Source organism: Sorex araneus, chromosome 3, assembly GCF_027595985.1.
Source record: "Sorex araneus isolate mSorAra2 chromosome 3, mSorAra2.pri, whole genome shotgun sequence".
In the NCBI taxonomy this organism is placed as follows: Eukaryota; Metazoa; Chordata; class Mammalia; order Eulipotyphla; family Soricidae; genus Sorex; species Sorex araneus.
Window position 1 is genome coordinate 23,257,811 of NC_073304.1, and position 27,673 is coordinate 23,285,483.

At 45.3% G+C, this 27,673-nt stretch overlaps 1 protein-coding gene and 1 pseudogene across 19 annotated transcripts in view; one reads left to right on the top strand and one right to left on the bottom strand.

The window, feature by feature from the left end:
* Nucleotides 1–6,263, bottom strand: part of NRXN3 (neurexin 3) — a 1,748,572-nt gene extending 1,742,309 nt beyond the window's left edge. For 11 of the 19 annotated variants that reach the window (XM_055133146.1, XM_055133142.1, XM_055133151.1 and 8 more), the window contains exon 1: nt 5,948–6,260. The gene's annotated coding sequence lies outside the window, so the exon portion shown is untranslated. Of the gene's footprint in view, nt 1–3,468; nt 3,522–5,947 lie in introns of those variants that run through there. The other 8 variants (XM_055133160.1, XM_055133157.1, XM_055133153.1 and 5 more) reach the window with 4 other exon arrangements.
* LOC101541260 (DNA-directed RNA polymerase I subunit RPA12-like) overlaps nt 1–26,944 on the top strand; it is a 39,062-nt pseudogene extending 12,118 nt beyond the window's left edge.
* The last annotated feature ends 729 nt before the right edge of the window (nt 26,945–27,673 follow it).

Genomic DNA, 27,673 nt, shown 5'->3' on the forward strand with positions numbered 1-27,673 from the left:
AAGGCAGGCAATAATCGTATATTGCATTGAGTTGTTTAGGGACCTCAGTGAATATTTAATGGTAATGAAAAAATGAACTTGATACATATTAAAAACTTCAGAAAAGGAAGCTATATTCCTCGAATACTTCTACTACTGTGAGGAGGAGGATGAGGATGAGGAGGAGGAGGATGAGGAGGAGGAGGAGGAGGAGGAGGAGGAGGAGGAGGAGGAGGAGGAGGAGGAGGAGGATGTTGATGATGATGGTGATGATGATAGTGGTGGTGACAATGGCAACAATGAAGAAGAGGGATCCTGAAGGCGACAGTCCCTCTAAGCCAGAATAGAGAAGACTTTTACACTAAACTCAAAAATTAGCACTTGGCAATTCCTCCAGCCGACATGGGACCTTGCAGAGGCAAAGTTCAGCTTCCAGACAGGCCCCAAGGCCCCAGCCTGAACGTCCAACCCACACAGTACTTTCCTCCCATCAGTAACTATCTGGAGGTCACCTACTATGTGCCAGGTAATGTCCTGGGCACGGCAACACTGTGAAGCACAAATAAAACGCATCCCTGACTGCAGCACCTCGCAAGAAGGGGCCACACCCACGCTCACCTCCACACCTCAGTCCTTACGTCCTATGGGGCTGTGACCAGCTGATGTGAGCTCAAGGAAAACAGACAGGGCTGGAGAGTGACCAGGGGGTGGGGTCATGGGGCAAGTTTAGCAATGGAAGCAGGATTGGCCTCTCTTAGGAGCGTCCCTGGAGCTGAGACCCGCAGGCAGCATTGGGGAGCAGTCTTGCCCGGCCCAGGACTGCCACCTGTGGCTGGCCCCTCTCCCGTGCCTTGCCGCTACACTTTGTCATCTGCAGAGCAGCCGCCAGAGCTGCAGGGCCTCTGGGGTCGGAGCTGCAGTGAGGCTGGAGGTGCCTCCCCCAGCAGAGGCACGCCAGTTGGGGGGTGGGGGGGTAGGTCTGACCACGGCAGCGGGAAAGAGTCTCCAGGCTGGCCCGGCTCTGGGCGCGAGCTTGGGGCGAAATCTTCTCCTGCCAGTCTCCCCGGCACACAGCAAGGGCAGGGGTGCAGGAGGACTCTGGTCTCTGTGCTTGGCACAGTAATGCACCACCCCACCCCCACACCACCCGCGACTCCCCTCTCCTCCCCTTGCTCTGGCAATGACGTAACCCTTCCTCCCTTGGTTCTCAAGGTCAGCCCAGGCAGGGAGGGGGACGGCAGAAGCACGGGACAATCCGCATTTTGCTCGCAGGATTTCTGTTTCAGGCCAGATATCCCCCACCCCACCCCACCCCACCCCTTTCAACTGCTCGTTGCTAATCAAGACAGATACACCTTGAGCCCACGGAGAGGGGAAAATGGCGTCCGGGTGCTAAGGACGTGGGACACTGAGGACATCGGCCGGCCACTCTCCAGCCCAGGGACAGGGCAGCGCTTTGAGGGCAGGCAGGGGGGAGCTGCAGCTCCGCGAGGCTGAGCCGCCCCTCAGGGGCCGGTGCTGCTTGGTGGAGCTGACGGATGCGGGGGCAGCAGGGCCATCCCCCCCGCGCTCTGCCCTGGGCTCCCGACATGCCAGGGAAAACCCTCAATTTCACCCACCTCTGTCCCTTCCTCCCCTTCCATCTGCATCCGCCCACCCGACATCCCCGAGCACACCCGCCCACGGCTGGCTGGCTGGCTGGCTGGCTGGGGAGAGTAGGGGGGACGGGGATCTCCCACCAGCAGCTTCTCCCCCACCACCCACTTCTCAACTGCCCTCTCTCTCCCCCCCCCACCCCCACTCCTCTGCTTTTGGCCTTTCTTGCCAAGCGAGAGAAGGTCGTCGGCTTCCTACCCAGGGCCATCACCCCACTCCTGAACCACATCATGCCCAGCGAACACCGCTCCTGCAGCACCGCCCAGGGAAGGCAGCCTCCCCCACCCCCACCCCCGCCTCCCCCCACCATCCCGTAGACCCTGGCACTTGACAAAACACAGCCACCCCTCCAGCCCTCACCCAAAGACCACACAAAGGCCACCGAGCATCCCCAGCCCAGACATCATCCATCGAGAGCCAGCGGGACAAAGACATCATCGCTCCATCCTCCAGACACATCGCGACAAGTCTGGGAGATTCTGCAGTGCCCTCTGGCTTGACACATCCCACTGAGCAGAGCTCTGTGTGTGTGTGTGTGAGTGTGTGTGTGTGTGTTGGCATGTGTGAGAGAGCACACATGTGTGCGGGTTGCGGGAAAGATGGGGGGCCTGGGTCTCCTCTTCAGGCATCGGATCTCCCCAAGGTAACCGGGTCCAGACTGCCCTCCCCGGTAACCTTGCCCCCATGTGCTGCACACATAGATTACACGGATGGTTAAATGAGATCATTATCAGTCGGTGCTTATTCCGGGGAGGGGGGAAATAAAAAAAAAGAGGACATGACTGTCATCTACCATCTACCCTCATCCCCACCCCCTCATCCTGAGGTCCCTCTCCCCAAAGACTCTCCCCCACGCTAAGCCCACGAACTGCGACACGCCACGGCTTTCGGGAAGGGACAATGGCGAGCAGAACGCAGGCAGCGGCGCGGGGAGCAGCCTCCGCCAAGGGTGCTGCGTTCCCCGTATGAAGACGGGTGGAAGGAGCCATGGCGGAGGGAGGGCGAGTGGAGTGGGAAGGGGAAGGAAACCAGGCGCAATCCTGCTCGGGGTGGCCCGTGTCCGTGGGAGAAAGTGTGTGCGCGCGTGTGCGAGTGCGTGTGTGGATGTGCCGACTTGGCCCTCCTATCAGAAGGCTGCATCCGTGTGGCATGGAGGAAAGGCCATCGCACCACCGTGGTGTTGCAACACAAAAAAAAAAATAGAAAAGAAAAAGGGGGAGAGGGAGGGGGGGAAGCGCCGCAGAGCCATCAGAAACAGAATTTTCTCATGGCGAGGGAAAGCGGGGAGGGGTTGGGGGAGGGGGCACCTGCCGAAATAGAAGGCAAGAGCAGGGCAGAATTGGGGGGAGGAGAGAGGGGGACACAGGGTGGTGGGGTGGGAAAATTGCACAAACACAGAGACACGGGGGACGCGCACAATACCCGCAAGTCAACCCCACCGCTCCACCGTTCCCCCAAGACTGACAACCCGTTCCCCCATCTCTCCGCTGCTTCTCGGAGCCCCCCACACTGGTGCCCGATGGATTTCTGTATCTCGGTTTTGCAGCAGTGGGCTAATTACAGCCAAGCCCCCTCACCAAATTAACCCCTCCCCTCCCTCTCTTTTTCTCTCTAAAAGGCCAATTGAAAAATAATGTGTTTTTAGAGATAATGGATTTTTTTTTCTCCCAAGGAGCGAGAGAAAAGGGGGGATGCAGGACAGAAATTCTGCAAACCGATGACTTCCGACCTCACCTCCGTCTCCCCTCATGTCCCCATTCGCTGTAGCATCTCATCTACCATTTTCCAGCCATCCCCTGTCCCCCACCACCCCCAAAGAAAAGACCTTCCTACCATGCACATCGACAAACACACCAACCGCCACCCAATCTCAGTAGCCGATCTCAAAACCCCAAGCATCAATCTACCTCAACACATCCTTTCCCTTATATAAGCAGCGAATCATCAACATATTCAGTAGAAACGCAGCATTCAAAAGAAATCAACACACACCAAAAAAAAAGGAGGCCAGACCGCTTCCCCCACCCCATCACACCCCCAATAATTAATAATCGGGAGCTACGAGAGAAGCATAGTGCTCTCTCAATATCTAGAATCCCTTTTATTTCTGGCCCCCCTCATCTAAGAAGCAAAATTTTTTTAATTATTATTTCACTAGAAAGGGCCGGAAAGCTCCAGAAAAGGGATATTCGCACAGTCCGGTTTTATGTTTTTGTTAAATTAACCCAGCCCTGTTGCTCACTTTAATAGCGAACTTCCAGTGTCCAGCCCTTTTTTCCCCTCTTCTAGAAGGAAGACCGGCTCATAGGATAAACCCTAGGCTGCAGAAAATGGGCCAAGAGCCCTTACTCTCCACTCCCCAACCAATACGTTAAAAAAAAAAAAATCAAACAATAGGAATATCTCTGCAGAACCGGCACCCGTTTGAAATATTATTTGCCCCAATATGACTTAGGAAGATTAAGTCAGAAGATTAAAAAAAAAATACCAGCCTGGTTATGTCTCTCTCCCCTCCATCCTTCCGCCACGTACCCAGTAGCCCTTAGGTAAACTTGCCCATCGTAACCAGCGGGACCATTTTAACTTGAACGGCGATGCAGAAGCCAGGAGCGATGAAGGGAGGCTCTAACCAGAATGGCAAATGCATACAGGGCTAGTTCTTCAGGCTACCCTCCAGGTGCCCCCAGATAGACTATCCCAGGTACGAAGTCACCCAGCGCGCTGGGAGTTCAAATTTCCATTGGAACCTTCATCACAAAGGCAAACGGTCATCTGACCCTGAAACTATACCATCCTCCAGGTGGGCTGCCCCTCACCCTCCCAGAGCCCTCCACAGGACCCTGGGCAAGAGAAATAATTAAGAATGTTGGGGTGCATTGTGTTGGTGGAAGAAAACTATCTTCCCAAGCGGGAATGACAGGCGAAAGCGGGGAGAGGATAAACCTCGCTCTCCAGTGTCCGTATCACGCTCCACCTTAGCCTAGTGTGAGGTGATCTCTGACCTTTGCATGGGGGGAAAAAAAGACAAATAATGATCAGGGAAGGAAAACCCTACTTTACCTATACCCGACTAATAATTAGCAATCATACAATTTTTTCCTTAATGCATGACGAGATTTTTACCTCCAAATCAGAAAAGAAAGGCATTTAATGGAGGAGGGGAGGAATTTATTTATTTTTAACAAGTAATCACAGAGCAAGTCACCTGCCAGGCAGCCGAGCCCATAGGTTGGTATTACATCACTGGCCTAGGAAGGGATGGGGGTGGGGGGGAGGCAATTTTTTGTCCCTTGTCATCAGGATGATGTTTCTTAAGCAGTTAAGTTCTGTGGTTAAAAAAGAGAAAGGGAAGGAGCCCAAACTCTGGGTACAACACAATGCCTTGAGGGGAAAAAGAATGCATTGAGCCAGCCTCTAAGGTCACTGAGAGCTTGCAAAAGCCACAGTGCTTATACAGAGTGGAAGTTTTCAGGCAAGCCTGCTACTAAATCATTAATATAAACAAATGGAAGGCAGAGGAGGAAGATTCCCTTGTCACAGATCCAAACAGAAGTGCACACTCGCACACACACACTCGCACACACACTCCCTTTTCACCTTCTCTAGGCATGCCCACCTTCACAAGATAGCAGGACTCGAACCTGAACCTCAGACTCCACAGTCGCCTCTTCACACCCCCTCCAAAAGAAATCACACACACACACACACACACACACACACACACACACACACACACACTTCCTCAACAGCTGGGGAAATCCCTGTCTTGATTCCATTTGGTCTTCTTGTGATCCTCAGAACCTCTCTTCTCTTTATCATTTGAACCAGCCCCTTCTCCCAGAAGCAAAAAAAGAAGCAGGAGGGGTGGGGAAGTGGCTACAAAAATACCCCCCCCCGAAGTCTCTGCCTGCAATGAAGTGAGGGGCACACGTTCGTTTCAGGTGAAGAATCCGAGAAAATAGAAAGAAAATTTAAAAAAAAAAAAAAGACTTGTTTAAAGAAAAAAAAAAGATGAATTTTTTTTTAAATTAAAAAGAAAAAAAAATCATTCTCTGACTTTTCCAACATCTGCAGCAAAAGGACCCAACTTCCAGGCGAAATTGAAGGAACAGAAAGGCACTTGCAAAGCAGTTCCCGTGGTCAGCGGAGGCTCTCAGATCCAGCATCCAAAAAAGGGAAAAGAAGAAACAGCTGAGGTTGGTGGCTCCCAACTGAAAACTTCTACCCTCTCAGGAGCAACCTCTTCCCGGAGCGAAGGAGAACCAGGAGTTGTTTCCCAGCCTGCCTGCCTGCCTTTCCCCTCGAATCTTACCTTTCCAGTTGAACAGAAGATTTAGGATCTGTCTGTCTGTCTGTTTGATGTTTAATCAACTGAGTTTGCTGGGTATGTTTCCTCTTTGGGAAGGTTCAAATTCCAGAATCTTTCTCTCTCCTTTGCTTTTTTTCCTCTCTCTGGGAGGGAGTGGCAGGGAAGAAGGGAGGGGGGGAGTGGAGGTGCGAAAAGCAGGTCCTTGGTGGCTGGAGATGCTGGTGGCTGCGAGAGGGGAGGACACGCTGGCCTCTCCCTCTCAGTGAGTTGCATGCAAGAGGCGACGCGTTGTGTAGGGCTGAGCTCGGAGCCTGAGACTGCCGGAGGAGCCCAGGAATTTCACGCACTCCAGAGCCGGCCCCTCCCTCTCCCACACAGACCCCGGCATTTAAAGAGACAGCCCCGGCTGCCTGTCTCGAGGCTTCACCTCCTCCCGGCTGTTTGGCAAACAACTGAGAAGAAATTAGAGGGATGGGTCCTGGGCAGCCCCCTGCCACTCGGAGGCACGGTCCGGAGCTTCCTCCGTTGTCCCCTCACCCCGCCGTGGGATGCTTCTCTGCTAGAACTGGAGCAGAGACTAAAATAAAGACGGAATGCGGAGTTCCAGCCTCAGTACATGCTGCCCCTGGCCCAGCGCCGTGGACACCTAGGTCTGTCTCACTGCACGCGGAGGGCACGGGGAAGGCTCTGCCCTCGACGTGTGCCTTAGTTTCCCTCCAAGTCACCTCTCCTCCTTGCAAATCAGGGCTAATGACAGGCTTCCAGTAGAGGTGAGGGCTGAAACTAGGACACAGAGTCATGCTTCCAACAAGCTCTTTGAAAATTGCCTAGGACAAGGCACAGAGCAAGGGACAAGGGACGTGGGGAGGAAGTTTTGCTGCTCCTAGCATCAGAAATCAAAGGAGGCACAGCCGAGCCTGTCCCCTGGAGACAACAGCTAAGAGAAACAGGCAGGCGTGGTGTGCTATGGGGAATTAGGAAGGGGAGTGGCTCCCTTCTGTGGCTCAACCCTCTACTCAGGGCTTAGACATTTTCACTGAACCCCGCAAACGCTTCAAAACCTAGTACCAGATTCTCCACACTGGACTGTGTCTGTAGAAAAACCTCCTCCATTGGTTCTCAACAAGAGATGGCAGTCAGTGGCACCAAACACAAGATTTTGGTCAGACCCTGGGAACTCACAGTGGGGGAAAGGGCCCCACGCCCCCACTTTTTCCCACCTCCACTTTTAAGGCTGCCTGGTACATCCCTGCTCTCACCAACACTGCTCGTAGTGAAAGTGTCTAAGAGCTATAGAGCACATGTCACATGAGTGCCAGCACAATGGTCATTGTCCTTCAGTGAGTGAGGCCAGTGCCACTTAGAAAGTGGAGATCCATTGGGTAGTTAAGAACTCAAAGTTTGGGGCTGGAGCGATAGCACAGCGAATAGGCCGTTTGCCTTGCACGCGGCCGACCCGGGTTCGAATCCCAGCATCCCATATGGTCCGCCAGGGGTGATTCCTGAGTGCATGAGCCAGGAGTGACCCCTGTGCATTGCTGGGTTTGACCCAAAAAGCAAAAAAAAAAAAGAAGAACTCAAAGTTTTAGGAACCCCACCCCCTCCACCAAGTTCAAACAACTAGAAGTAACCAGGAAATAATTTCAACTCTAGGCCATCCAACCCTAGAGCCTAGATTGCCTCCCTTTCTTGGAGAGTCCCTATTGCATTTCTGCTCTTAACAATTTGTTTAGAATAGTCTTCTAGTCATCCTAGCATGTACCCAAGCCAGCACCCTTTGACGGCCTGTGTAGTGGGCATTGTGTCTCAGGAGACAAACAAACAAACAAACAAAGAATTGCCTCTGCATTGTTTTTGTTTTGTTTTGGGGTGATACCCTGTAGTGATCAGGGATTACTCATGGCCCTGCATTTTGGGATCACACTTGACAGGGCTCAGAAAATCGAAATCGATTGAGCAGTTGCAAGGTAAACACCATCCTGCTGTACTATCACTATGGCCTGCTTTTCTCTGCATTTTTAGAGGACTCAGAAGCACTCCCATAATACACTAGAAAATTTACACTTCTGTTCTCAGAAGAATGCAAAGGAGGCCCCTATGGGATTGTCAGGAAGCAAATGATAGATTCTGATTTTAAAATGGGGATATCAAGGCAAAGTTTGGAGGAGCAACATGCGATTTGGGTTGCACTTAGAGCATTCCTCTATGATTTGGTCCATTTCACCTTTCAGATCATAATTCCATGATTTTTGCGGGCCCCCTATCTTCAACACTTCCTTGGTAGCCGGCACATGATACAGACACAAGAAACCAAGTCAGGATGAGTTAAATTCATACCGGACACCTCCAACCTATTTTTATTGAATGCCTTAGTCTTCCACCTGACCTTTATTCTTTACCTGGCCTTCTTTAAAAACCAGTGCACCTTATTTGTTCTGAGAATGTAAAAGGAAATATCAATGACTATAGCTCCTGGGATTGAACTTGCTGTCTGGACCTCCTGGGGAAAGATTCCTCCTGCAAGGGAACCACCATACTTTAATCAGATGTGGGAAGCAGCCAGGGCACTTTTGGCGGCAGCGAGAAGACACCTAAGGAACCCAGTGGATAGGATGGTATTTATCCATAGGGAGGAAAGCTTGGGGACTCAATACCCTGAATCTGTCAGCTCCCACTGAACTCCTCCAACAAACATCTGTCTTCTCAGGACATCTGGCTCCCACCTCCAAATTCCACTAAATGCCTGCAAGACAAATTAGAGGTTCAGGCATCTTTGAACCCCAATCCCAACTTAGTCACCTAAACTCCATGTGGTTTGAATAGCTTCCTCGCTCTGTCTGTCTCAGGAGCTCCACCTCAGAGTGAATTAACTTGCTTGGCAGGATTATGGCAAGAATTAAGAGATGAGATATACGAAGAACACCACCCCGCAAAAGTGGTTAACAAAGTGAGTGCCCACTACCTCAGCCCAAAGGTCTGCCTTTGCCCTGCATGGGATTATTAACTTTGGGCTGCCCCCTATGGTTGGCATTCTTTTATTTCATCATCGTACTTTATTAAAAGTGAAATACTTTAGCTCACTCGGCGATCGCAGTAATGACTATCATTTACTTGTTTTTAGTTCTTTTGATTTCTGAGACTACTTTACCTAGTATATTTTGAATATACCTGCTATTATCATTTTATTTCCTTGAGAAGTTTCTTGGGCTTCTTAAGTGTTATTTATCTTTCAATTGCTTCATTGTATCCTTTTAGTCTGCCTTTTATCAGGAAATCTCTGGGCTAATTTTATTCCATTCCTCCATATCATTTTAGTGAACTACCACTCACTCTGTTCGTGATCAGTGGTCCTGTATCTTCCCCATAGATAGCTTCAGATTTGTGAGTGAACTGTACAAAATAGCAAAAAACAGAGTGGTGGGGGAGCATCAAAAACAGTCTGGCTACAGACATGCAATGCAACCACAAAAAAAAAAAAAACAAAACCTGGTGTTTGAGAAAAAAAAATGATAGTCCATGCCAACAATGGTACTGATTTTGATCAAAGGGAGGAATCAAAGGAGCACCCAAAGGTCTTGCAGGCTGGCCATTGGCTAGTCACCTGAATAGCTACCCTAAGGGCACTCAGGTCAGAAAGTTTCCTTCCAAGGCTAATTCCCTCATTCAGCTGTGGAGCTGCTATCTTCACTCAGTTCAGTGAGAGAAGATGGAGCAAGACCTTCTTCAGCCTTTCTCAGACTTTTCCAGGTGATTTCTGTATGGAGGAAGGAGCAATTCCATTGCCATTCAGAAGGAAAATTTGCCTGTGATGTTCTTTTGGGAAAAAGAAAAATAATACAATGACAAAAATTACAACATGCTCTGCCAGGACCTTATCAGGAAGCATCGTTATTAACATCCCAATATTGGCCAGAGAAGATATCTGACCAAATTCTAGTCTCACAATTTGCTGCCATGAATTCTTGACCAACTTTCAAAGACCTCAGGTCTCAGTTTTCTTTTCTGTGAAGTGGGAATGATGATTAGATCCTCAAAAGATTTTCTTTGGTCATCATATCAAAAGTACTTACACTCCTTGGCAACTACAGAAAGTCCACAGTAAAAAGTATCATCTATCATGATCAGTATCTGAAAGGCTAGAGCACATGCTCTGCATGTGGGAGACCCGGGCTCAATCCCTGGCACCACATGGGCCCCAAGCACTACCAGGGGTGATCCCCAAACACCGCACTGGAAAGCAACCCCTGAGCAACATCAGGTATGGCCCAAAACCAAACAAATAAATGTTTGAGAAACCACAGACAACAACCAATCAGACTGAAAGCTGACAACAATGATCTGGTTTTATCCGACCAGATGAGGTCGGCTCTCAGCCCTGATCAATGGTATTATTACCACCTTCCAGAGACTAAGGGAATCATTCAGCATGCACTAATTCGTTATCTCATTGCATCTGACTACACTATTTGTTAAAGCATATGCAACTGGATATTTATCATTTAGACGATGCTGACAAATCAGGGTTTACAGAGAATACACAATACATTCCTATTGCCTCAATGGTTCTTGAATGTGAATTTTAGGAATTGCACTTGCTGAGAATGTTTTCACTTGAGTACATAGTTTCTTTCTTTGATTACTGACTCTTCACATAATATTTTTAAAATAATTATAGCCAATGACCTCCATTAAACGGGTATGCACGCTGTCCCCTGTGTTCTATCTTATCTCAGCAAGACCAAGAAATATTGAAGTTTTCTCAAGTCAAGACTAAATTACTAGAAACTATGTATTAAACAGGTCTACTAATCTCTGGGCACCAATCCTATTGATATGAAGCCACAGGTCCCCACATGACTTAATCATGAATTTAAGAATGCTTTAAATTCAGATTCAAATGTTATAGCTTCAAACCAAGCCCGTTACAAATATCTCTTCTGTTCTCCCCTCATCTCCCAGAGTATGGCTGAATTTCTGAGCCTCTGAAATTCATTTGACTTTCTGTCACTCATGTGATGTTGTCACCAGTGTTATTAGTGACTTCTTATTAATTAGTATTATTAGACATGCACTGTATTAGGCAGACAGAACTACAAGGGGGGCCTGGCAGCCTCAGGGAGAGGATTTGGAGAGAAAGAGGGATGCTTGCAGCCTCATGAGAGGACAGCGCTGAGTTGCAGGGAATGAACTACAGCACTTCCCTCTAGTCAAAGAGCTGGGTTGTGCTACAGGTGGAAGGAGAACAAGTGAGTGGGAAGTTTACAGGCAGGTGAAGGCATAAGACCAATGGGCAGCCTGGAAATTCTGGTCTTGAGTAAGAGCCCTCCCAACAACTTCTTCTAACTCCAGGCATTCATTGCTTAGAGTATCAATTTTCCATCCCCCAAAGCTATAGGAAAGTCTGGAAAAGCCAAAGTCTCCAACTTCCAACTCTAATGAGAAGCTCTCTACCTTCATTCACCATCCTGTTTAGTCTGTGTAAAGGAAATCTCAGGAGCTTGCCATCAACAGGAGCTCAGTCCTCTCCATGAACTCAGATGCCTTTTGCCACTTAGAGAAATGCACCATCAGTTCAGGGCTCTAGACTCCAGACTTAGGGATTCCAGGAGAGGATATGGAATAGCATTCAGGGGCTATAATGGTGGCTATATTCTTCTCCCTGAGATCCCAGAAGTGAGCACTGTAGCCAGAGTAATGATAATAGAATAGTTCACCAGAAGAAGATGAAGAAAAAGAGGAGGAAGAAGAGGAGGAGAAAGGAGGGAGGAGGAGGAGGAGGAAGAGGAGAAGGAGGAGGAAGAGGAGGAGGAAGAGGAGAAAGGAGGGAGGAGGAGGAGGAGGAAGAGGAGAAGGAGGAAGAGGAGGAGGAAGAGGAGAAAGGAGGGAGGAGGAGGAGGAGGAGGAGAAGGAAGAGGAGGAGGAGGAGGAGGAGGAGAAGAAGAAGAGAAGAAGAAGAAGAAGAAGAAGAAGAAGAAGAAGAAGAAGAAGAAGAAGAAGAAGAAGAAGAAGAAGAAGAAGAAGAAGAAGAAGAAGAAATAAAGTAAGAAAGAAAGAGAAAAAAAAACTTCACAAGAAAAAAATGTGGGAAGGAAATGACTTCCTCCCACTCTGATCATTTTCAGAGAAATGCTAGAATTTCCTGCTTGGGGATCAAATTTTCACATGGTCCAGATATATTTGGAGTGTTTAATGGGTTTGAAAAGTTTGAATGACATAGAGTTACTTATTAATGCCTGATGGCTGCTTTAAAAAAAATCATCATTTGCTCGACTTAGGATGAAAGTTTTTAACTGTTTTTAAGCTTCATTCCTCCCACCAGTAAGAGCAAACTGGGCAGACATAGCCACTCTTTGATAGACTGCCAGGAAGGCAGGGCCCACAACTCTGGGAGAAGCAGCAGAATTTTGTGGGAAAGGGCAATAACTCTAACTCTATACTGTAAAGGATGAAATTCAACTTGATCACATACAAGCTTGAGACCTTGGGTAAACTGCTGGATCACTGTGGATGTTTTCAGCTTCTCTACAATAGGTATCATGATAAGTACCTACCTCATTGCTCTGTAAGAAAGAAAGTGATGTGTCACCATACAAAGGCTAAGTAAGTATTTGTTAAACAACAACAAAAAGGTGATGCATCTCTCCATGGCCACCAATCCTAGACACCCTTAATAAAGGCATCATAATTATAGTGGTGACCATGTGCTGGCTCTGGAATAGCTCAGAACTGTGGGTAGGAAAGATATCAACTCTGCTATCATTCCTGGCTTTCTTGCTTAGGGTAGTTTGTCGTCCATCGTCCCCCGCCCTCCACCCACGCCGCCAGATTTTCTGTCTGTTTCTCTCTCACTCACCATCTCTTCCCTTACACACAGTAAAGCTACCTATATTCAGGGGCAAATAGGAAAGGCAAAACCGGTAGTGATGTTTTGCAGAGTCCTGAACATTCCTATTGCAAACTATTCTCTCTGACCCATGCACTAGCACTATGCTTAAATCATATACTTTTGTCCTGGGAATGGTAGTGGAGAGAGAGAGAGAGAGAGAGAGAGAGAGAGAGAGAGAGAAACAACCTTCCCAGGATTCAAGCTGAAGATGGAACAATTGCCAAATGCTAACAGCTTTTTGAACAGGGCTCAGTTAAAAATATGTCTGAAATGATTCTAGCGCAAACAAAAAATAACTTAATTGACTGGGGAGTTGTAGGCAGTGGGGGTGGGGAAGAGGAACAGGGATTCCCTTTGGAGGGACCGTAAGGACACAGGAATGATGCCTTGTTTCTTTTCTTATTTCAAAATTACCTTTTAGAAACACAAGAGCTTCAAGGGGAAGAGTATACCGGGAAGCTTGTCCACTCCCTAGGAAGAGAGGCACTGGAGGAGGGCACTGCAGCTGGACTCCTGGACCTTCTTTACCCTACATGGCGCTTCTGGATTTCCAACATTCCCTAAGAGCATGTGAGCAGTGCTCTTAGCCCAGTCTGCGCCTTCACAACGCAGATATGATGAATCAGAATCTGCACCCCTACAAGATGCCCAGTAATTCAAATCCAAATTCCCTGGGCATTGTAGGAGGCTTCCATGACACCTCAGTCCTAAAATGATTACTTCAGTTATTTCTCCATTTTGACTTGTGAAAGAACTGAAACCTAATGCAGGTCTCATTTTTGGTCACTAGCTGAGTGTGGGTCCAACTGCATTACCTAGTCTGACAGGTTAGCCAGAGAAGACAGAAAAATTGGGGTACCTTCTTTCTAGGAACAAAGATAATTTCATAAAGCAATGTTTCTCAAAATATGCTCAGTAGGTCACTATCACCATCAGATTCTCCTGGGGGAAAAAATGACTATTGCCAAATACAGTCATAAATTTATAATGTACATTAGCATATTTAAGTCTCTGGGAAGTTTTGTTGAAAATTGTGAGATCCAGTTTTCCAAAGTTATTTTTTACCACAAAACTCTTCTTTCAACCACAAGAGACCTATTGATTTAAAAAATCATCATGCTCTAAATAATACATGTTAGGATTTACCATTTCTCATTTAAATCACATGTTCCATCACTCTGAAGAAAAGAATATCTTATCATGCTTATTAAATGTGGAGATAAGTAGGAATCCCTTCTGTAACACCTCCCAGATGCCATTATTTAATTTATTATTAATCACTTGTAACAGCTCTTTCAAAGCAACCACTCTCATCATTGGAGGGCTCTAATATTTAGGCAATAATGATTTGAAATCAATTTTTCCACTGGTGTATACTAGAAATTTATCATGATTTCTCACAGTTCCCATTCATAGGTAATTCTAATGGTGATACTAATGGTATCCTCTGTAGTCTTGAATCATAGGATGAGGCATTTTAAAGTATATTAAGTATATGAAAATACTTTAATAGGCAATAAACCCATACCCAAGAGGAATCTAATTACTCATGCAAGGTCAACCAGGCTGTGGAAGGTTAACCTGAGAAACTGGGTTGGAATAGAGCAGGATGCAACATCCCTTCCCTTGCTGGAGAGTTTTCTCTCTTCACCAAGATTTCCTGAATGACTGAAGTCCACATCCAACTTTGAAGACCCGTCACAGAGAGCCGCAGAGACTCCCACAGTCTTCTTTCCTTTATTTATCAGTTGTCACTGGCTGGGGGTGGGGGAGGGAGGATGAGTCACAGAGCTCCCCCAGGGTGCAGATTTTTGTTCCAGCCTCTCCCCTCCTGGACTGGCCAAGCTAAAACTGTTCCTCACTCTATGAAGCCTCCTCAGCACTACTGCCATCTGCATCCCTCCTTCTCAAGGATCACCATCTGCTTTCCTGATACCACTCAGCCGCCCCCAGCACTGTGCTCAGATTCCTAACCCACTGCTTGAGCCACTCTCCCTGGAACTTGTGATTTCCCCTTTTTCCTTCTCTTTCTGCGTTCTTCATCTACTCCATCTTCATCTCCTCAGCCCACAACTTCAAGAGTTTGCATATTTTTGATAGCTTGCCTTCTTTGTCTTATCAGTCCCCAAGAACCCATTCCTCTGAAGGTTCTATCAGAACCCAGAGCCTGAGCTAAAATTTTGCATCAAGGTTTGCTGAATAAGTGAGGCCAATTTTCTGTAGCTTGCCTACCCCAAGATGGCCTCCCATATTCTGAGACACCATTACCTTAGCACACTTGACTTTCTTCCTACAAGTATACTCTATTCCTACCAAGCAAAGACTGAGAACACAGTGTATGCTAGGGAACTGCAGAATGATAGCTGTAAATAACTAAGAAATATTCTAATAGATGGTTGCAGCCTCTCTCCTCACTAAGAAGGTCTGAACTGCAGGAGGGCAATGAGCACACCTATAAGGTCAGACTGAGTGTTTAAACAGTTTCAGAAACTACATGTGAAATGACAGTAAGACATTTTGGCACCTATAGAGCCCATATGATTGTTTTCACTTGTTTAGCGTATGATCTGTGCCTATCATTTCACATATAGTATTTCATTTAACACCTGAAAGAATTACATAAATCTGAGAAATTAGGTTTGGGAAAGAATTCAAACCAAGGGCTTTCTGGTTTCCGTGCCTCTGCTCTTTACCCTTTCTCCTCCAAAGGAGCCGACTAAAAGGATCTGCCCCAAGTCTTGATTTCTTTTAATGTAGATTAATTTCAGTTCCCTGCTTTATTTGTCCCATTTTTCAAAAAGTAGCTCTCCTCTACGTCTTCTCTCTCCAAGTCTTCAGCCCTTTGAGAACCCCTGCCTATGCTATCCATCCTTTACTCTCCATCGGATATATGGTAAATGCAGATGTCAGCAAACAGCAGTTTTGTCCTGAAGGCTTATCTGGAAGCAAACCAGAGTACTATGTAAAGAGTAACAGTGAGAAACATATTTCAGTGATTAATGCCCTATATACACTGGTGGTGAAAATAGATTTTAGGCGATTGTTGACTAAGAAAATCTCAAAATATGAAAATCTGGCATGTAACTATGGGGACCAGAGAATCAACCTCTTCCCCCACCAAATGCTCTGATGCATCTGCTTCCAAACTCTGAATTAACTGGTTCAGCTATTCTGTCTACTTTGTAGCCTCTGGTAAATGAGTGAGTATGCACTATCAATGCTTGAAGTGAAATTATCTGCAAGTGTAGAAAATTGACAAAATATGCATAGATTATCTAAGAAAGCCAATGGTATCAATAGCCTCGCATTCTGTTTTTTAAAATACCAATGCCCTACTTTTTTTTTTTTTTTAAAAATTTTAAAACATTTTATTGAATCACCATGAGAGAGTTACAAGCTTTTATATAAATGAAAATGTAGGACCTGAAGAGATAGTACAGGAGTTCAGTGGCTTGCCATGTGCTTGGCTGACCCTAGTTCCATCCCCAGTGAGCATTGAGCCAGGTATAAGCTCTGATCATGGCCAGACAAATAGCAATCCTCACTCCCATCCCACCTACGTAAAAAAACAAAAAACAAGTACTGAAGACAGTGGCCTATGGAAATGGTCCCATGGTGGAATTCCACTACAGTCATGCCAAATCTCTTGTAAGTGACATTTTAGCTATAATGAACCAACCAATTACTAAATTATCTGAATATACAATTAACCTATAATTTCCCTAATACTTTTTCCCATAGGAGGATAATAGGACTTTGTAACATACATGCATATATATATAAATATATATCAGTTCATTTATTCAAGGGCTGAAATATTCTCCTAAAGCTCCACTGATATCTTTTTTTTTTTTCTTTTTTTTTTTTTATTTATTTTTAATTAGAGAATCACCGTGAGGGTACAGTTACAGATTTATACACTTCTGTGCTCACACTTCCCTCATACAAAGTTTGGGAACCCATCCCTTCACCAGTGCCCATTCTCCACCACCCGTAAACCCAGTGTCCCTCCCACCCTCCCCAATCCCATCTCCCCCCCACCCCACCCTGCCACTGTGGCAAGGCATTCCCTTCTGCTTTCTCTCTCTAATTAGCTGTTGTGGTTTGCAACAAAGGTGTTGAGTGGCCGCTGTGCTCAGTCTCTAGCCCTCATTCAGCCCGCAACTCCCTTCCCCCACATGGCCTTCGACTGCAATGTAGTTGGTGATCGCTTCTCTGAGTTGACCTTTCCCCGGAACGTGAGGCCAGCCTCGAAGCCATGGAGTCAACCTCCTGGTACTTATTTCTACAGTTCTTGGGTGTTAGTCTCCCACTCTGTTATTCTATATACCATAGATGAGTGCAATCTTTCTATGTCTGTCTCTCTCTTTCTGACTCATTTCACTCAGCATGAAACTTTTCATGCCCATCCACTTGACTACAAAATTCTTGACCTCCTTTTTTCTAACAGCTGCATAGTATTCCATTGTATAGATGTACCAAAGTTTCCTCAACCAGTCATCCATTCTGGGGCATTCGGGTTTTTTCCAGATTCTGGCTATTGTAAACAGTGCTGCGATGAACATACATGTGCAGATGTTGTTTCGATTGAACTTTTTTGATTCTCTGGGATATATTCCCAGCAGTGGTATTGCTGGGTCAAATGGGAATTCAATATCTAATTTTTTGAGAGTCGTCCAAATTGTTTTCCAGAAGGGCTGAACCAGTCGGCATTCCCACCAGCAGTGAAGAAGGGTCCCTTTCTCCCCACATCCTCTCCAACAGCGGTTGCTTTTGTTCTTTTGGATGTGTGCTACTCTCTGTGGTGTGAGGTGGTATCTCATGGTTGTTTTGATCTGCATCTCTCTGATGATTAGTGATGTAGAGCACTTTTTCATGTGCCTTTTGGCCATTCGTATTTCTTCCTTGGTAAAGTTTCTGTTCATTTCTTTGCCCCATTTTTTGATGGGGTTGGATGTTTTCTTCTTGTAGAGCTCAACCAGTGCTTTATATACCATTGATATCAACCCCTTATCTGATGGGTATTGTGTAAATATCCTTTCCCATTCTGTGGATAGTCTTTGTATTCTGGTCACTGTATCTCTTGCGGTGCAGAAGCTTTTTAGTTTAATGTAGTCCCATTTGTTGATCTCTGTTTTTACTAGATTGCTTAGTTCCGTGTCACCTTTGAAGATACCCTTATCTTCAATATCGTGGAGGGTTTCGCCGACCTTGTCTTCAATGTACCTTATGGTTTGTGGTCTAATGTTGAGGTCTTTAATCCATTTTGATCTGACTTTTGTGCATGGTGTCAGGTCAAGGTCTAAACCCATTTTTTTGCATGTGGTTGTCCAGTTGTGCCAGCACCATTTGTTAAAGAGGCTTTCCTTGCTCCACTTCACTTCTCTTGCTCCCTTATCAAAGATTAGATGGTCATACATTTGGGGTTGTGTGTAGGGATATTCCACCCTGTTCCATTGGTCTACGGCTCTGCCTTTGTTCCAGTACCATGCTGTTTTAATTGTTACTGCTTTGTAGTAAAGTTTGAGGTTGGGGATGGTGATGCCTCCCATCATCTTTTTCCCAAGAATTGTTTTAGCTATCCTTGGACGTTTGTTATTCCATATGAATTTTAGGATTGCTTGATCCATTTCTTTGAAGAATGTCATGGGTATATTTATAGGGATCGCATTGAATCTGTATAATGCTTTAGGGAGTATTGCCATTTTGACAACATTGATTCTCCCTATCCACGAGTAGGGTATATGTTTCCATTTCCTCATGTCCTCTTTGATTTCATGGAGTAGCGTTATGTAGTTTTCTTTGTAAAGGTCTTTTACTTCCTTGGTTAAGCTGATTCCGAGGTACCTGATTTTCTGGGGCACGATTGTGAATGACAATGCCCTACTTTTTTATTTCATGTACCCTTCACCTTTTCTCCAATTTACCTTCTGATTCATATAGGTCACTTTGAAAATCAATGATCCCACCCATTCTTAGAATTGCTTAAGAGTCTTTTGGGGGGTGAGAAATACTGTTACAAAAGCCATCTGAGAGGAAAAGAGAAAATGCTCTTTTACTTCCTGAAAAAGTCAATGGAAGTAGATGACAAACTCATAGGTCAGGCTTTGTCACTCCCTAAGATCACACCCTATCTTTCTTTATGTCAATATTCAATGTGAGCTAATTTGAAAAATTGTCAGGCTCCCAAGTTCAGCTACCAAAAAATCTCTCTAGTTTGACTCCAAAGAACTTGTGATTCTTGATAATTAAAAATAGCTCATATATTGAGGCCTAAGTGGTAGTACATCGGGTTGCAAAATAAAGTGTGTGTGCATGCATGTGTGTGTGCTTATGTGTGTATTTCCTTTTTAAAAAAATTCTTGAGTCAAAGTAATTCATTAATTAATCTCTCCTCTGGATTTTCTTTAAGATTCAACCAAATATATATATACATGACATATATATATACACATACACACATGCATGGTTTGGGACCATACCCACTAGTGCTCAGGGCTTATTCCTAGCCCTTTGCTCAGGGATCACTCCTGGTGGTGCTTGGGGGACCATAAGTAGTGTTGGGGAACATAACTCTGTTTGGCCATAAGCAAGACAAGTGCATAACCATTGCATTATCTATCCAGCCCCAAAATTATTCTTGAAAGTAGATTCTTTATTGATCACATAATGTTACAACTAGAGGGGATAAAGCTGTAAACAAGACAAATACTTTTCTTGTTCTTGTATACATTATATTCTAATAGAAATGAAGGATAGGAAACAGTACAGCAAATAAACAACTGAGTTACTTTCAAAGAGTGATTACTGCTATAAAGAAAACAAAACCATAGAGTGGAATGAACAAATTACTATGAGTGGGGAAAGAGTCATTCTAGACTGGAGAGTCAGGTAAGATCTCTGCAAGAAATCTACATGGATCTTGCTTAAAGATTCGGCTCATCATGAATGAATACTTGGGGTGGCAGAACAAACATTACTTGGTTAAATCTAAACTAAATGATAAATGGTACTAAGGGATGTCATTCTCAAAATCTGTTCTACTTGATGAGGTGGGGGACTTCTGTCATACAAAGGACATGAAAGCAGGGAAGAACCAAGGCATTGAGATACTTATTTTTAACCCAGGGGACATGTAACCATTTTCTAGGGAATTGTGTATGAAATATTATAGAGTATTGATTAAGATAATGAAGTCTGGACATAGATTATTATGGTATCAAATCCTGGATCTGTCATATAACAGCTGTGCAACCTTTTTTGAGTTATATAACCTCTCTGTACCTCACTTTTTGTTTTAAAAATAGTTATAATAATAGCATATATATTTAAAAGAATGTTATGGAAATACAATATTTTAATATATTAAGTACTCACTACAAATCACGGAGTAGAGTATGCTATTTCCAGGTGCATGGTCACACACACACATATCAGCATCACAGAGTCTCCCAGCCCATTCCTTGGGGCAATTTCTGAAGAGACCTGTGTACAACTGAGAGATCTAGGTCCCAGCAGTAAGCTGAATAAGTCAAATCTTGAAGAAATTTCTTTGGGGGACAGGCACACCTGGCTGTGCTCAGGATTTACTCCTGGATCTGTGCTTAGGGATTATCCCTGATGGGGCTCTGGAGACCAAATGAGGTGCTGGAGATTGAATCTGTGTCATCTGTGTGCAAGGCAAGCACCCTATCTGCAGTACTATCACTCTGGCCCTATGAAGAGATATTTTCTAAGGACGGAAATGTAGTTCATGTAGAATTTATAAGTCTCTTCTTCCTTTATAACTGCCTTTAAGCCACACAGTGGTGTTCCTCTGTAACACTCATATTCCACTTACTTAAATCACAAAGGGAGTCCTGGTGTTCCCAGGATGTTTCCCCAGGTCTCTTCTGTGCTACACCAGCTGCCTGAAGTTGAGTTGTCATTCACAGATATTAGCACTTGCCAAATCCAAAAACCTGCTTGCTAGAGTCACAGCTCATCTGATTCTGTGTGAGCTATAAGTTTGCCCAAGGCTCAGCACCTAGCACATTGCTTCACAAATTAAAGGTACCCAACCAATGTTTGTGAAATAAATGAATTGTAGCTCTTTCATTATGTTTGTGCTTCAGGTGGACAATAATATACTCCCTGTAATAAAGACAAGCATCTACTTTTCTTCCTTATCACCAGGAGGAAAACGAAATAAATGTAGCTTTCTAAAAGAATCAGTCAGCATCATAGAGTAAGAGTCAATGTGAAAGTGGTCATTAGTTTTTAGAGTGGACATCCATCCAGCAAGTCCTCAATAACCTGTTACTCTGGTTTCATCTCAGCCTTCCTGTGAGGAGAAAATGATCTTTTGAGCTGTTTGTGGAAGTCTCCCTTAAAATTCCCTACAGAAGTGTAAAGCTTCCAGCACCACAAAGAACCAGCCCATCTCTTGTAGTGGCTTTGGGCTTTTTCAGCACCATGGAGAGCTCCCCGGCAGCTTTTGAGTGTGTCAGTTTCTTTCAAGGAGAACTCGAAGAGGAATTACAGACCAGTCTATGCCTGGTGAAACCACCTCAATTAGAACAGGCAAAAGGTGATTGAGGTTAAAAAAAAATAAAATAAAATAAAACAAAAACCTCAAATTCTAAGAGCTATCCAAAGAATCTGCCTTCCCGAGGTAGGTTTGAAAGAAAGTTGACTAATAATTGCAGCTACTTTTGTGCCAAATAAGCATTTCTATTTTCCTTTCCATCCCACTCCCAGAAGCTAAAAGCTCAAGGTGAGTTCAAAAACCACAGTTCCAACTGATCAGATCATCATGGCTGTACCAGACAAAACTGATCTTATCTGAATGGTGAGTTTACCCACTTAGGAGAGCAGAACTCATTACAATAATAAGGAGTGACAGATATGGGAGAAAGAGCAATCACAGCAGAGCCAGGAATGCATTCACTTTACTATCATTTTTGAGGATTAATTCTAAGCTTCCCTCCTACAAATGTCATTTTTAATTTTTACGAAAACAGGATAAAAACGCTATTCGGGTCACCCAAAGAGGAATCGAAAGATCTATGCTTGGAGTATCACGTTTCACTCAAATGAGAGAAGGAATCTGGAGCTCTAACCTCTGATGATTGAGAATCAGGGAAGCTGTCTAGTTAGCCAAGGCATTGAAAATCAGATGGGTCCGACATGTAATGTGATTTGGAGGCGACCACTGAACTAGAGCTGTTACCGACTAGATTCCACGAGATATCAAAAGAACGCCTGGCCGCCCACCTATGAGATGGTCATATTTCTTCATCAAGACCCTGAATGATCAGTTTGAGGGTCTTCATGTTCCTGGAGTGAGTAGACATCATTGGGCTATACTAGCATGCGACAGGGATGAATGGAGACGTTACTGGCACCCACTCCAGCAAATAGATCAGTAATGGGATGACAAGTGACAAGTTATAAATGTCATTTTTCACTTTAGCAGGAAGTCTGAGGTATGAAATTATTCTAGACAGCTTACAGAATTTTTGCCTTTGCAATCCATTTCTGTCTCCTCCAACCTGGCTCAATGATATTTGGTTAATGGTCACCTGGACCTCTGCAAGCTCTACTATGCTAATGTGAGGAGGTCTATGCTTGGAGCCCAGGTGATGGGACACAGATCTTCAGGAAGTTCTGAGAGGATGTGGGTAAGAGAAATAAGATGGAGTTAACAAGGCACTGAAAATGTGTTTGTAAAGAATAGCTCAAGAGACCAGAAGAGAAAGAGGAATGTGAAAGCATTTGGAAGCAATTGTGTGTGTGTTTAAGGGAATCTCTATGTATAGACCTGGTTTCCCCCTAGGTCTTCTACCTGCCTACTAATTCAATTTGAATGAGAGGATTATATAATTACCTGGATTGTCCTCATTGGAGATTGTCTTTCCAGCCTCATTTCCTCAGCCACCCCCCCCCAAGTGCTAGACATAATGGCTCTATTGCATTTCCATTAATTTGCTGCACAAGCTTACACCTTCATGCTTTTCTACACACAGTCTCCTCATCCACAACCCCCCCCAGCACTACTTCCTCCCCTGCATTTTCCTACCCAACTAAAATCATATTCATGCTGCAGGTCCCAGATCAAAGGTCACCTCCCCTATGATATTACCTCTAGTTCTCCCCATTCTACCTCACACATTCCTTCCCCTTGGTGCTCACAGAAGGCAAATATATACATATATATCTATATATTTGCCTTTATACATATGTACATATATAGATATAATTGCCGGCTTCCCCATTACATCCAGCTCCATCACTGGCTTCTTTATGTATCTCTGCATCTTACTCAAGACCTTTCAGACTTCTTGGATGAACTTCTTTACTTTTTATTTGTTTTTGCTTGGTTGGTTAGTACTTTTGTTCATTTCTAGTTTTGATTTTTTCAATGGCAGGTGTCAGTACATTTGGCCCTGCACATAAGATTCGAGTGGTCTACCACTGAAGCCACTTTCCTGGCTCATCTTGGCTGAATCTTCAAGGACGCATTTTGACCTTCTCATCTTGCTCAGTCCTCCAGAGTCTGTGACCTTTGACTTTCACTTATGTGCTATTGAAGACTTGCACTATAAGCAGTTTCTGACCTTTGGGATAGTTCAAAAATCAGGCTTTCTTTGCCACCCCCATCCTTGACAGGACAAATGATAGAGTACTTGAGATGAGAAGAAAGAGGAGGAAAAATTGGAGCATCTATTGCTCCAATAGATGCAACAAGCCGAATCTAGAGTGATCAAATTGCACTATAATTGCTCTCTGAATTTGAAAACTTAGTATCAAATTTAATCTCCAGGGTTTCTAGATTATTTTTTCCCAAAGTGGACCAGGTGGAACCCTATGGGTACTAGAAGGATCCACACTGATAAGAGTAGCCTTGGGTGCCATTCGAAGGTGATTTCTGTTTGCTTACTTAAATAACTTTGGGTAGGTAGAGAGGGCAAAGTGATTTTTTAGAAAAGGGGGTAGATGGCCCCCTTTTCTGAAAGTGAAGGGACCTCTTTCCTAGATTATTTCTCATTTTTTCCCACAATAGCCATGGCTCCTGTCAAAAACCAGAGGGGTTAAAGAAGCAGCAGACAGTCACAGTAGGACCACAGCAAATCTAATGGGAAAGTTGTGTAGATGATCACTAAGCTTGATGAGAAAAAAAACAATAACACAGAAGATTCAACAAGGACCAACCAACCCAGTAAATCCTCAAACAATTGCTTTAGTGACACCATTGTGAGATAGAAAAAATATTACAGATTGACTTTTATTTATAATTTGATAGTTCTATTCGCCTTTGTGTTGTAACAAAAAATGGGAAATAAATTTGTTTGTGCCTGCTAAGGGGACAGGCTTGGGGATGGGTGGGAAACTGGGGACATCAGTGGAGAGAAGATCACACAGGTGGTGGGAATTGTGTTAAAACACCGAATGCCTGAAATAACTGTATTTTGAACACCTTGGTAAAACACGGTGTTATAGGTGTTATAATAAAAAAAAATTAATTAAAAATAAGGCAGCCAACAGTAGTGGAAGAAGCACTATCCAAAGCTTGAGCTTCTTAACTCTGCCTATTCAAGCTCTAGGATCTACCCGTGTTGTGTCTCAGTTTCTTCATCTGTGAAATGGAGAGCATTGTCAACCAAAGACTAGTATGTCTAAGCTACAGCAAATGCAACAGTGCTCATAGGAGCAAGGATTGGTTTCTCAGCCCCACAGACTTGCCTGCTGAGTGTTCACTTGGAGCAGATGGGGGCAGCAGAGAGCCACTGGGGAAGAAGAAGCAGGCCTTGGAGATTCTTCTGAATCTTTGGTTCTGGGACTTGGGTTCCAACCACTGGAATCCCAATGTAACCTCGGGTCTTCTAGCAAGTGACAGAGGGAAACAAGCAGTTCTGCAGATGCCTAAGGCTCACGGGTTACACAGACCACGCTGCCCCCATCCCTTATCAAGCTTGGTTTTGACTGGAGAAAAGGACGAGGGTGCCGTGAATCATTTTCACATCACTGGATAGCATGAAAGGAAATGGAATTTTTGTCTTTCTGTACCACCCCACTCTGCTCTCACTCATAGGTCCGGGAAACTTCATGTGGATGAGTTTCCAGTGGCAACAGCCAAATCCCACATTCTTGTCTCTGGAAATTCCTTGGGATGATTCTGTTCTTCCTCCTCCCCGGGTATGTCGCCTGGTCAGTTCAACCATGCTGGGTCCCTGTCGAAGCTTCTACTTCTCCTGCCGTCATCCCCCCACCCCCAGCCACTCTGACCCACTTCTGCTGTCCATACGATGGTTGTGCGTTTTCCGGCTGAACTGGGCAGACAAAAATATCAGACAACCATTTGGAATCTTAATGAGCCCCGGTTCCTTTCATTATGTTGTCATTTCATATTTCACCACTTTGACAGTGAAAGCACGGGAGACCCCAGAGGGCCTTTCTGCTTTTGCACACTGGGCGGAGGGGCAGAAGGTGAAGGACAGAAGTGGCTGACCAACAGGAGGAGGCCACCTTGCCTCCTCCACCAACAACATCCCTCCCCGCACCCACCAAAGTGAAAGAGGAGAGCTCCTTCCCTGGGCAGCCAATGAGGAGGAGCAGATGCAGGAGGCTGTTGGAGGGACCTTTTCCGGGGGGTTAAAAGGGGGCAGGGATCCAAACAGGCCAGGAAGGGAGCAGCCCCCCCTCTGTGCCACACTCTCGCATGTTCTCAAATACAAACAGAGCTGGCCTCAGGGCATCGTAGAAATTGCTATTATAAATTCAGATGGTACACCAGGGGGTGCCTCATTTTCTATTATTGTGCTTGGTCTCGTGAGCCACTCCAGCAATAGGATCTCAAAAGTGCAAGAGCTACCCCCGGGGGCACCGTTAGAAACACATTATTTTAAAGCACCGCAATAAAGCATGAACTCAAACAACTTCATTGAAATAAAGATTAATATGGAACATGTGTTCCTCAGCCTTCTCCCTCCCACCCACCTACCCCACAACTCTTTCTTTCGCCTCCTCCCCCCCCACCACAACCCCACGCAAACACCTGGTAGTTGCTCTCCCCAACATCCTGCCTTAGGTTCAGAATTTGACAAGGCAGGCACGTCAAACCCATGGAGCCTCGGGACAGACCTCAGGAAAGTACAGGACCCAGCAGGAAGAAGCCAGGAAAACATTCTAGTGAAATTGTAGGGCTGGCCGCCAGTGAGGGGCTGTGGCAAGCTCTGTGGGTTAGAGTCACACGTCTGTGCTTCTCCTCCAGGCTCGGAGACCAACTGCAGACATTTACTGGAGCACATCATTTAACCTCTCAGAACCTCAGATGGGATTTTTATAAAAACGCAAAATGTCCCTCCTGTTATTTTGGTTTCAGGGGGTAGGATGGAAACAAAACCAGATGGGCAGGTTGGATGCAATGCTGTGAAAATACACACAAAACACATAGCATCCCAACATAAGATACACAGGCCATTCTTGGGGGATGGAAGATGGCAAGGGAAGACCATCAAGTCTCTCTCTCTTTCTCTCTCATTCTCTCTCTCCCTTTCTCTCTCTTTCTCTCTCTCTCTCTTTCTCTCTCTCTCTCTCTCTCTCTCTTTCTCTGTGTGTGTGTTTGTGTGTTTTGCCTGGGGGCTGCAGGGAAGGGGGCAGATCAACGATCAAGTAGTCCAGCTAAGTGGGCAGTGGTAGAGAGAAGCTCATGTCCCACCAGAAGGCCCTCACGAGTTGCATTATTATGATGTCACAGCCAATGTGATCAACCACCTGGTGTGTAATGGGCTCGGCCTCTGTGGGACCTGAATCTCTGTCCAGATTGTGGCTCTTCTGCCTGGAGCTCAGGAAACCATCACCTGTCCTCTGTGTGGCTTTCCCGTCAACGTGCTGGATTTCAAAGAAAAAGTGGTTAAGACTTCAGTTGTGTTCAACAAACTGGGGACAGCCATGCCCGTGTCTGTGGAGACAGGCCAATGAGTTCCAGGGACCCATGATTGACAGGCGCTGCTCTTGATGTGGTCATGAAGGCATGGCTTACCATACCAGACAGATGTGCTTGGCGGATAAAGGGCAGACTGTCTTCTATACAATGTACCAACTGCAAGTTTCAGGAGTAGGAAGACTCTTAATTTGGAAGTTGTTGTTGGGGTTGGGGGGAGGAAGTGGTTGAACAATCCCTTCCTCTCTTCCATGGAAGGTATAAAATACTGGGTTCTCAGATCTCTCGTGCATCCCTTCTTTGCAATATTTTGCTCCAAGGGGAGAATTGGATTTCTACATGGGGATTACCATTGCCTGCAGAGTTACTCCTATCTTTAATTAAAGTTCCTTATTAAAGTTCTATTTTTCTAGTAAAAATATACGTGGACAGTAGTGGGGAGGAAGAAGATAGGCCTTAGAGAGAGGTTTTTTGCATAGAAATGCAGAGTTCCCTTACCCCAACCCAGTATTCCTAACCTGATTGGTACTACCCACCCTTTTCCAAACCAATGATGAGCCCATGCAGTGGAATTACCATATTGGATTGAGCTGACCAAGATTCTTTTTTTTTTTTGGTCCACTGTTCTAAAACTTGGAAGTAGCCTGATTATGAAATAAACTTGAGCTCATTTTGTGAGCAAAGGTGAGGGGTAGGGCGGAAATGTTGCTGAATGGGCACTGACCCATGGGAGAAACAAATCGTCAAAATCATCTTTCTGAGATTCCGCATCCCAGTACATGCTCCAAGCTCAGAGTTCTGTTCCGGAAGTCACTCCGTCTGTGAGGGTGAGGGAGGAGACGGTCTTTGCTCTGTCAGCCAGATGGGCATAGAGAGCTTAGCCATGGCAGGAGGCAAAACCAAAGCTGGTGGACCCAGC